Source organism: Schistocerca nitens, chromosome 1, assembly GCF_023898315.1.
Source record: "Schistocerca nitens isolate TAMUIC-IGC-003100 chromosome 1, iqSchNite1.1, whole genome shotgun sequence".
NCBI classification, from domain to species: domain Eukaryota; kingdom Metazoa; phylum Arthropoda; class Insecta; order Orthoptera; family Acrididae; genus Schistocerca; species Schistocerca nitens.
In genome coordinates this window covers 304,011,700-304,023,926 of record NC_064614.1, presented here as the reverse complement: position 1 = coordinate 304,023,926, position 12,227 = coordinate 304,011,700, and positions in this window count along the sequence as shown.

Here is a 12,227-nt window from a genome sequence, read left to right as displayed (position 1 = left end):
CAACGGTTTTCCTACACCGTATTGGGCTTGGTAATGTATTTTTTGGTGTTCCCATATTTTTGTACAGATAAGAGAGATTCGACCTCGCGATAGGCTTAGCGATACTCATTTTTCCCGCGCACCTTTCACGAACAAGACTCGTTTTTTCCGCGCGCCACTCTTGACTGGGACGGGAAAAGAGGGAACTGACAGTGGTATATGGAGTGCCGGGTGATTATACGAGTAAAGTGCAGCAACTAAGAGATCTACACTGGGGGCTGTTATGGTCGTATGGCAGGTCAACTTGTTAGATACGGTAATGTGTTAATGCAGAACCGATTTACGTTGGAAGAAATTAGATCCAATTTTGGCCACCAGGTGCAAATCTGGCGCTGCGAATGCAAGAAAGACATATAGAAATGTTTCTATATGTAGTGGATTAGGAATTGGACGTAGGCACATAAGATGAAACAAGAATGAAAGGCGTAATGTTGATTTTATTACTAGCCATCGTGTACGAAAATAGTGGTTTCCTCACAGTTGCGCTCTTCCAAAGCAGGAACCATATGCTGTACGAGGAGGCCCCGATAATGTGCAAATGTCACGGTACAGCTAACAGGCGCTCTCTTCAGACGACTAAGGGCCGAGAATAAAGGTGCTTGTGAATCCACACCACACAGTCACATACAGCAAGTGCAGTGGCTCTTTGTGCACAACATGCGGTTTAACAGTACCGCAAATTCGGCAGTTCTGTATATTCACTGCACCTTGTAGTGTAAAATATGCCTCGTCACTCCATAGAATGCTGTCCGGTCAAATGTTACTAACTTCGATCCGTACCAGAAACCGAAGAGCAAATTCAGAACATTACCGCAAATCATGAGGTTTCAGTTGCTACAACGTCAGGATCTCCTACGGGTAGCAACATAATACAGACGCCAAATTTACCGTGTTGTTGACCATGGACCAGTTCTTGTGACACTGCTCGAAAACTAGCATTTCCCGGGGCACGTGCTGCATGTTCAGTTACAGCAACAGCAACCTCGTCAATAACTTCCAATGTCATAGGAAGCTTTCCTCTTCCAGCTGCAACACCAATCTCGCCGTGTTTTCGAATTTCGTTATCGTCTTCTCTAAATTGTTTAAGGGGACATTGTACGTGAAATCTGACATTTTCTGTTTTCTACTCCATAATGTACTTTCGAATTTTGGTATATAATACATTAAAATCAGACAATTGTGAGACCTTCAAATAACATTTTGAATGTTGACGTGTGACAGTCAAATTTCGCAGCTGCTCATATACTGCCACGGTTGAGCAGTCATATCTTGCGAACTACACAGTCTAGAAGTCTGTGAATTGCTTTCTTTTGTGCCTACTGCTACGTCTCAGAAGTTGGCATTACGAAGAAACAAATCAATCCTTTGTTTCTGATACTAGTTTTCGTTGCAAGTGGTGTGATTATGGGCTATTTTTGTAGTAAGCTAACTTCTATTGCTTTTTATACGTAATTAAAATGACTAAGTAAATAAAATGATTACGTAAATAAAATGACTTTTACACGTAAATAAAATGACTAATGACTAAAGTAACTTCAAGAAACGCAAATTTGCGAGTAACAGATATATGAGACCTGCATTTTCTTCTGAAGTACTAAAAACTTAACATTTTCCAGCTATCGCAGAAGGAGAGAGGTGTCAGATATGTGAATTTCTTAAGTGATGGAAACAGCAAGGCTTTCATTACAATACAGAACAGTAAGCCATATGATGTTCTTATACAAATACTTGAGTGTGTAGGACATGTCAAGAAAAGGATGAGAACACGTCCGCATAACCTGAAAACCAAGCTGGGTAACACAAAACTGTCTGATCGCAAGACAATAAAATGTGCTGGAAGACTAACAGACAAAGTAATTGATGAACTACAGCAACATTATGCGAAGACTATTAGAGATAACTGTGGCAATTTAGTGAAGATGAAAAGAGCTGTGTGGAGCACTCTCTTTCATCGAATATCAGCCGATGAAAAGTCACGTCATGCTTTGTGTCCACCTTCACCAAACACTTGGTGTGAATATAGGCAAGCTGAATTTTCTGGCACCTTGCATGAATTTACGCATAAACATTCTCTTTCTTTTGCAGTAATGGAGGCAATCACACCTATTTACAGAGATTTGGCAAACCCTGAGCCACTAAAGAAGTGTTTACATGGGAAGATCGAGAATGTGAATGAGTCTTTCAGTAATGTTGTGTGGTGCCGTGTGCCTAAAAATGTATTTATTGGCCTTATGACTCAAAAGTAAGCAGTGTCTGATGCTGTAATAACTTTTAATGGTGGGAACTATGAAATACTTACGGTTCTGGAGAAGTTAGGGGTAATATGGGGACAGAACACAGCTAAAGGACTGCGGGAACTGGATGAGCTTCGTGTACGTGAAGCAGAGTTAACTGCTTAGCAAATGACAAAAGAAGCAAGAAAGAAAAAGAGGAGGTAAGCTCTGGGCTGTTGTGACACTGAAGAAAACACCGACTATGGGCCAGGGCAATTCTAGTGCATAAAAGACGCAGATATTTAAGTCTGTTAAGAATTTGTAATACAAAAGTTTTAAATCTCAATACCTCTGAACTACATTTTTTGCAATAAATGACCAGTTTTCTAAAAAAGTACTGATGGTAGAGACAAATTTTCACAGCATTCCAACTGTGAGATGCAACACATATGGAACTAGAATACTTAAAATATCCTGAGTTGTATTGTTGTTATGTTGATTTATTTACAAAATTCTTTCAAAGAATTGAGTGTTCGAAGAAAAAAAACATGCCCCACAATACAATTGTAGTAAGAATTGTAGTTCAGTGTATCTAGAAAGGTGCATTCAATAATTACGGAAGATTGTAAGTTGGTGTCTTAAAAAGTTTCCAAGATAATGGGGCCACAAAATTCGATAATTTAACATTGGCGGCATAGGACATACAATGTCTCCTTAAGGGGAGGTTTACCATCTTTTGGTTCAAAAAATCGATTGTTTTAAATTGCCTTTTTGGATCCATAAAAGTGATTATAATCCACCCCTGAAACGGGTTTTCCGAATACGGAACGGAAATGTTTGTTATTCGCGGTTGAACAAAAAATGCACCTGCCTGAAATCGGCCTTTTCCACGCACCAGTTTTTTTCCTTCGGAGGACGAGTTATTGTACCGGTGCTTTGGAGGAAACACACAAAATTCAAATGAAAGTGTGACCTCGGTATGTTTGGTAGTTAGCCCCCAAGCATTTGCATTCTGGTGCGAAAACTGTGGAGATTGTGACTTTCCTGGCAGTGTGCAGCTTCAACGAAGGGTATTCAGCAATTTTGAAGACCAGGACAACGGTGGACGTCACCCTGGGACACTATTCGACGCAATTTGACAAGCATTCGGACGACCACCGGATTCAAGCGGACGAAAACCGCTTGTCACCGGCCGTACGAGCGGCTCTGGAGCAGCGCAGGATGTCCCAAATCGAGCAGAACGCCCTCTATGAGGAAGAGGAAGGACTAGTTTATGGACCCGGAATAGCAGATTGAACTTACGTTGCATAGTATTGCATTTATATGCAGTCAAAACTTCAAACGCGTTTTTCTCGAAATGACGTTTTTTTTTTTATCGGGCGGTATGGTAACTTCAAATCTACTGAACAGATTGGCATGATTCTTTGTTGCCGACGAAGCTAACTAAATTGTCTAGGAGTTGTACCACTTTTATTCCGATACATCAACTATGAATATTTTTACTATCTGACGAAGTCGAAAAATAGATGAAAAAAACCTTTTTTTTTCAAATGGCCGCCATTTTGTTTCCTATGGTCCATATAACTTCAGCGAAGTACAACTCCTATAAAATCTTATATACTTCGCTAACGTCAACTCTATTTTGATTTCAGACGAGCCGGCTGACCTGTGACATACCGCGAGTGGAGGTCTACATCGAAATTTTGTTTCGTATCGGCGGCATTTCCGCCTTTGCTCTTCGACATTTCCGGTTCTAAAAAATTCCAGTTTGTAGAGGAAATATCAATAAATATTTTGACCAAATTTGACATTGATATCTGTAACACATCCCGAGGAAAAAATTATCAAAGAACATGGTTTTTTCGGGCCAAAGATAGTAAACCTCCCCTTAATGACATCAGGCCTTTCCTCAGGTGTTTCAGTCGGATGCACTATCTCAGTGCAACACAGCAGTTGCTGTCGTTCACACAAAACAGTTTTACTAACAGCCCACGGTCTCTCTTCTCTGTAGCCCTATGGTTCACTCACGTCATGGCTCGTCAAATGACAGCTTGGGTGACATACTGTGATACAAACAGTGTACAGCGCCAGATTTGCACTTGGTGGCCAAAACTGAAACTAATTTTTTTCCAACCTAAATCTGTTCCGCATTAACGCGTAGTCTATCTACCACGTTTCGTTGTCATACTATAATTACAGCCCGCACTGAATCTTAATGAGTAGCTGCACTTTAAGTACTTTGCGCCACACGCCGTTTGGTGGTTTGCAGAGTACAGGTGTGGATCGTGCACTTCCTACCAGTGTCCACCCAGCGACGGACAGAAGTAGAGATGAAGCGCGCACGGCTTGTCACACACACTGCGGCAGGGGCTGCCGTCGGTGGTTACCTGCGGCTCGGGCCGAACCCGGGTGCCAGCACGCTTAATGAGGCGGCGATTTACGGCGGCGCCACGCGGCAGCGCTCATTAAAATTTTAATTTCTGCCACGGCGGTCCTGATTGGTGGGCGGCGGCAGTATTTGCATCGCCTCGGCAGTAAATCTCCTCAGCCAGCTGCCGCGGGGCCCCGGCGCAGCGCGGCGCTCACCGCCGGAAATGGCTCCCGGCTCGAGCGCGCATCGTCCAAACAAATGCTCACGATAGTACCCTCCTCGGAACTCCTCATTTGCATTTTATTCAATGCGGTTCGTGTTCAGGTGACACCTGATAGCTTGCGTCTGAATTACATATGCAATACTGCACACTTTTCCGAACATATAACATTCTCGGTACTGTTCGTTGCTGCATTCCTTACTCCATGTTGTCTTGCAGGTGTAATCATATATTTCTCGCGTTTAAGACTAAAAAAATTTATAATTACGTATGTACCAACACCTGTTCTTTCACATTTGTAGGCATTTTTAACACAGCTGAAAGTTTCTTATGACTAACTTTTAACTACGAGCTTGAGTTTCGTGACAAATATTCAGAAAGCAATAAAAAGAATTCCACTAGGACGCTGTAGACCAAAAGAACGTTTTTTTCACCATCAGTAATGATACGAAGATTGTTTGGAGTCTTTGGCAGAGAAATCTTCTTCATCAGGGGTGTCCAACCAGCGGGCAGCGGGCTGCGGCGTTCATGCGGCCCAAGGTACGTATCAAAGCGGCCCAAGAAATGAGCATCTTTCACCGATCGATAAAAAAATGTTCATAAGATGCCTTTTACGGAAAGTTATGATGAACTGAACATCTTCAATTTGAAACTCCTGTTACACGATACTATTCTCTCATTTTCCATCGCTGTGTTTTTAAATATGTTATTTACTACTTTTTGCTTTTATCGTTAATGTTAAGTATATTATATGCGACCGAAAAATACTCATCTTCTAACAGTGTGACCCAGGTAAGCTAGACGGTATATATTCAATTGTCTAAATCCGAAAGGTCTCTTTAGTCACATTCTTCGGGCATCTTTTCTTTACGAACTGTGAGTGTAGTTTGTGTGACCGGGATTGGCTCCCGGATTCCCGTTTTTCGCGTGCAGTGCGGTGTTCATTGAACGTGATGGCTCGTATGCAATTGTTTCCCATATGTGAGTACGACAATATCGTGCAGAATGTCATGTTGTGTTAAAAAGGAAGAAAATTCAGGGTTTTACATGACGTTGTCAATAAGGTCGTTATAGCCAGAGAACAATCTCGCATTGAGCAAGGATATGGAGGGATTTCGTCTGTTTCATCACGGAATTTGCATGTAATGATTTTGCGAGTCTAGTGAATAGAGGATACAACCCGTCGGCTTTGACCAGTGACGTCAGAATTGGCCAGAGAGCATTTATTACACAGATGAAATAGTTGACAAGACTGTTCAGAAAAAAAAGGAATACGAGAGACGAAAAATATAGTTGACATATATCAAGGTAAGTAATATTATCACGTTAAGGATATCGCGTGTTTGTATGGTATTATTTCTGTGGAAAATGAAGGGGAAAAATGTATGGAAATATTGGTAGCACTGAATACCTCACGTCACATATATATGGGTTGTATCTCGAACCTCATTCGAACTGTATTGGTTAACTGCAGTACGGGATGAAAGTGTAGCGTACGTCGATTTCTTCGTTTTAGTTAGCATTAATATCCTGTTGTTCATTTGAACTACACTCCTGGAAATTGAAATAAGAACACCGTGAATTCATTGTCCCAGGAAGGGGAAACTTTATTGACACATTCCTGGGGTCAGATACATCACATGATCACACTGACAGAACCACAGGCACATAGACACAGGCAACAGAGCATGCACAATGTCGGCACTAGTACAGTGTATATCCAACTTTCGCAGCAATACAGGCTGCTATTCTCCCATGGAGACGATCGTAGAGATGCTGGATGTAGTCCTGTGGAACGGCTTGCCATGCCATTTCCACCTGGCGCCTCAGCTGGACCAGCGTTCGTGCCGGACGTGCAGACCGCGTGAGACGACGCTTCATCCAGTCCCAAACATGCTCAATGGGGGACAGATCCGGAGATCTTGCTGGCCAGGGTAGTTGACTAACACCTTCTAGAGCACGTTGGGTGGCACGGGATACATGCGGACGTGCATTGTCCTGTTGGAACAGCAAGTTCCCTTGCCGGTCTAGGAATGGTAAAAGGATGGGTTCGATGACGGTTTGGATGTACCGTGCACTATTCAGTGTCCCCTCGACGATCACCAGTGGTGTACGGCCAGTGTAGGAGATCGCTCCCCACACCATGATGCCGGGTGTTGGCCCTGTGTGCCTCGGTCGTATGCAGTCCTGATTGTGGCGCTCACCTGCACGGCGCCAAACACGCATACGACCATCATTGGCACCAAGGCAGAAGCGACTCTCATCGCTGAAGACGACACGTCTCCATTCGTCCCTCCATTCACGCCTGTCGCGACACCACTGGAGGCGGGCTGCACGATGTTGGGGCGTGAGCGGAAGACGGCCTAACGGTGTGCGGGACCGTAGCCCAGCTTCATGGAGACGGTTGCGAATGGTCCTCGCCGATACCCCAGGAGCAACAGTGTCCCTAATTTGCTGGGAAGTGGCGGTGCGGTCCCCTACGGCACTGCGTAGGATCCTACGGTCTTGGCGTGCATCCGTGCGTCGCTGCGGTCCGGTCCCAGGTCGACGGGCACGTGCACCTTCCGCCGACCACTGGCGACAACATCGATGTACTGTGGAGACCTCACGCCCCACGTGTTGAGCAATTCGGCGGTACGTCCACCCGGCCTCCCGCATGCCCACTATACGCCCTCGCTCAAAGTCCGTCAACTGCACATACGGTTCACGTCCACGCTGTCGCGGCATGCTACCAGTGTTAAAGACTGCGATGGAGCTCCGTATGCCACGGCAAACTGGCTGACACTGACGGCGGCGGTGCACAAATGCTGCGCAGCTAGCGCCATTCGACGGCCAACACCGCGGTTCCTGGTGTGTCCACTGTGCCGTGCGTGTGATCATTGCTTGTACAGCCCTCTCGCAGTGTCCGGAGCAAGTATGGTGGGTCTGACACACCGGTGTCAATGTGTTCTTTTTTCCATTTCCAGGAGTGTATATGGGTCAACTGAAGCACCTGATAGAAATTTTACATGTGTTGTTTCTTTCGCCTCCGCTACCGCTAATACTCTGTTCTTACGTAGATAATAGTACTACCAATGGCAGAAGGAGCTACATACTTCCGTTGACCTATATATATGTACACTGCTAACGAAAACATGAAAATGGACGTACGTTACATTTGCAACCTGTACCTCAGTTGAACTACGCGAAGAGGCAATAAAACGACACATATATAATTTGTATTCCGTACTTCACTATGAGGTACAGTTTTTTTTTTCGCCTTCGATGCTAATAGTATCGACTGAAAGCTACAGTTTTGATCACAGCAGTGACAGTAGTTTTCCATTCTTTAGTTGAGCTATATACTTTTACACAACATTTGTATCCTGGTCTCCAGTTGACTTATATAGGTAAATCTCATCAATGTTACATATGTCGATCTTTTCGAATAGGTAGTGTCAGTGTAAAGGTCAACTGAAGTACGGGATACAAATTTTAATTGTGTCGGGCGTTTCGCTTTTAATACTGCTAGTACAGATTCGAAATAATCGTACTGATAGTAGTGCTGGGAAACGAAAGAAGAACGACAGCTGCGAAATTTCTGTTACGCACTGGAGTACACGAAGACATACGTAATGGCGTAATAAAACAATGAAATACGTCAAAATGGTCAAATGCAGTAAAACAAAAAGATGGGAAACTGAACTTACCACACGGGAACTTCTTAAAAGAACTGAAGCTCACCTAGAAAGACATCAACAAAAATCACATGTCCACAAAACGTTTGGGGAATACTACGCCTCCATGAATATTCGTCCAAGTGATTTTTAAGTGTGGAAATCCGGCGTTTCCCCTCCCTACAAGAGATTTCACAGCTGGACGAATAACCCTCTATGCTATTTGTGCAAGCCCCTGTGGATAATGATCTGAACTCAATATTGTGATTAATTACGAGATGCTGAAAACCCCTTTCCCCTAAATCCCTATATGAAGAAAAAAACCATCTGAAATTATAATGGAACCCTCTGCAACGTGATCTTCAATTAAGCTGACTAAAACTGCCTTCCGTCGAGTGGGTACTACTTTAAACACTACATCGTCACACTCTTGACCTGAAACTACAGCTCCCCAAACCCATAATCCCACCGGTGGTTCCCCCCTGTTGTACTTACTTTTGCCAAAATGCGACTCGTAAATTTCGACAATAACACCCGGCTCTCCCAACGGCCCCCTATATTTCATGTATTCCCCACAAACGTCCCTACAAAAAGAGTACCAATCCACAACTGTACGCTTACTCACGCGACATTCATGGACACACAGGCACACACGATATCTGAAACACCAACAGTACGTGATTTTCATAATGTCCCTCAAGGCGAGCTTACATTTTTCGAACCACGTCCCTCGTCTAATGGACCGCCACAACCGATCTTTGCTGCAGCGCCATACGAATAAGTCGTGAGTAAGGCGACGAGATACACTTGTGCGCCGCACTCAAGACATCGAACATACTCGGAAATGAGACCACACATATATAAAACATATATAAAACAAATCATGGCCAACATGTCTACGCCCATAGCCTCTCTCAAATCATCCAGGTTCATCGGAACAGATAAATCCATACCTACAAACGAAAATGAGATACTACAAATTGTCCTAATATAAGAAACTAATAGTCGAAATTACCTCAATATCACTAAGAATGCAATTAAGTACCGAATGAATTCCAAACAACCAATTATTTAAACAGATGCACACGAAGAATAATTTGAGCGATACGTAGCGATCTCTTTTAAAATCACATTCAATTATTTTAATGTACAATGATAGCGCTTATCCGGAACACAGAACTGTTTTACTATCTATGGCTGAAAGTGAAGCCATAATTATCTGTGAGTAATGTATGACGTCACTGGTCAAAGCTGACGAGTTGTGTCCCCTGCCTCAATACAACCAATTTTGCGATACCACGAAAAACGTGTAACTGGATACCTGGACGGAAATTTTGTACTTCACACCTCCTGAATACGTCTGCGTTGTGATGGTGGTGAATGAGAAAAGAGCAGAGTCTAAAACCGGAGCCGGTAGATGTGTACTCTTTTAGAATTATACCAAAATGACCACTGTATCTATCACTCTCACCGCTCGAACGGATATTCATTAATAGTGTCACGTGGCCTCGCTCCTACGTGACCGAACTTCGTAGTCGTAAACTTGTGCTGTGGCGTTGGCCTCAGGAAGTATCTGGTTAGAACCCTGGAGATGAAATGTTTTCATCGCTAGTATTTGGCTAGAGAGACGACAGGTAGTGGTGCAAATATCCTGGCCACCACACTTCGTGACGCTGTTCTCAGTCAAATTTTAAACCTGCAGCCAACGATAGGAGAACTGAAATTATCAATAAGGCAGTGCTGGAGGGAACAGATGTAGAGGTGAAGGAATGGCCTGCTACAAAATGACCGTGAGACCAAATAGGCAGCAGAAGACCTACGAGAATACCAAAAATGACATTGCAGAGGCGTCGAAGGCAGGCGCTACCTCGAAATCACACGTGGTGGCCTGGAAAGCCACAGGCTTGTCGCCAACCCCGTATTGAGGTCGTCAATCCAATGAGGGTCCCTTCGGGACCTGGTTTATGTCTCTGAGTTGCCCGCTAGCGGTCTATGCTCCATTTCCATCAGCTCAAAGATTTTACGACAGTGGCGTGGGCTAAGTTTTGGTAACTTTCTTAAAAACGCGACAAATCTGAACCCGTTCTTTGCTTGTGAGCCGTTGCGGTTTGTCGTACTCTATCGATATCGATATGCTCTTATCTTTGGCTCTAAGGTGATACCCAGCGAGCGCAGCTTCCTCTGGCGTGGCCTGGAGAGCCAGCTTGCCGGACCCGCAAAGGAGTATGACAGTTAGCATCATGAGGGGAGGATCAGTGAAGCAAACAAGCGGAAAGGAGGCCTTTCGTCGCCACCCATTTATATCTGTGTTGGCGTAAACAGGGATGATGTGCAGGGGTTATGTTGGCCGGTGTTTGGCCTGCAGTGTCGAGGTACCAGAGAAGGGGATTAATGAAAATCCGCCGAGCTGCCAGAGGCGTGTTTACCAGAATTTCGGGGTGCTCCGGTTCTGTTTATTCACACTGAGATCCGCGCCTCCTTGGAATTCGCAGGCTGAATTCTATGAGCAAGAATTAGTGTAAAAACGGCCTGTTAAATATTTTAATTAGATGTTTGCACACTGCATCTTATTGGAAGTTGGATCTGTGAATTTTAAGTGTCCGTGGCGCCTTAGATTTGGGTTAGTGTTCGCCTCTACAAGGAGGCTTGTTGTGAAGTTCGTTGGTAGTGTAGTATGTATGTGTGTTTAAGTGATCCTACCTGCTTGTTAGTAATTCTCGCCTTCCTTGAGGCAAATAACTATCAAATTATATTAGTTCTGGTCCACGGTATTACTCGATGTTTAATAATCACAAATTGTCTGTTCCTGGCGTGAAAGCGGACTTTCTTGTTGCTCGAACGATATCAGGGTCATTGTTTAGAACCGTGTGACTTGCGTTTAATTTGAACTTTTGGATAAATGTTGTGCTCAATTTGAAGTAGTCGTTGGGCGGAACAATAGCAGTCTTTCTGGACATGACTCCACTGTGTCTTATTCATTGAGACTAATATACTGCTTATGTTGCTTCAGGTCATGTATGTCGTTTGTCCATTTTAGATGGTTTGTATCGAAATTTTAGTTTTAGGACACATTGTCCTTTCTGAGTTTGGCTTGGACTCTGTGCGTGCCCAGGTACCGTAGAATTTAAGGCGTTTGACTCGGGGTTGGCTCAGTCATTTGCTACAGGAGGATTTGTTATAGCTACACAATTCTGAAATTCCTTAAGTCAAATGTAATTGTTGTCTTAAATTTGTAACTTGTTAGAGCACTGTTAAATTTAGCCCACATCTCGTGGTCGTGCTGTAGCGTTCTCTCTTCCCACGCCCGGGTTCCCGGGTTCGATTCCCGGCGGGGTCAGGGATTTTCTCTGCCTCGTGATGGCTGGGTGTTGTGTGCTGTCCTTAGGTTAGTTAGGTTTAAGTAGTTCTAAGTTCTAGGGGACTTATGACCACAGCAGTTGAGTCCCATAGTGCTCAGAGCCATTTGAACCATTTGAACCACTGTTAAATTTAGTGTATCGCTCCGTAATAAACTGCACTAGCAAGTGGGAGCATAGTCATGATTTATTATAATGTTAGCAGTCACTTGGGCTTGCACTTATTGGTATTTATTTGTACTGCAGGGAGTTCTGTTAAGACTGCTTGTGCTCTGGTGTCGGTGCTGTTTACCGATCCTTGTCAGGCCCACTCATTCTGGGCCCAGTCGGCTTACACAGCCGCCTGTTTGTTGCGATTCTGTGCACAAGCCT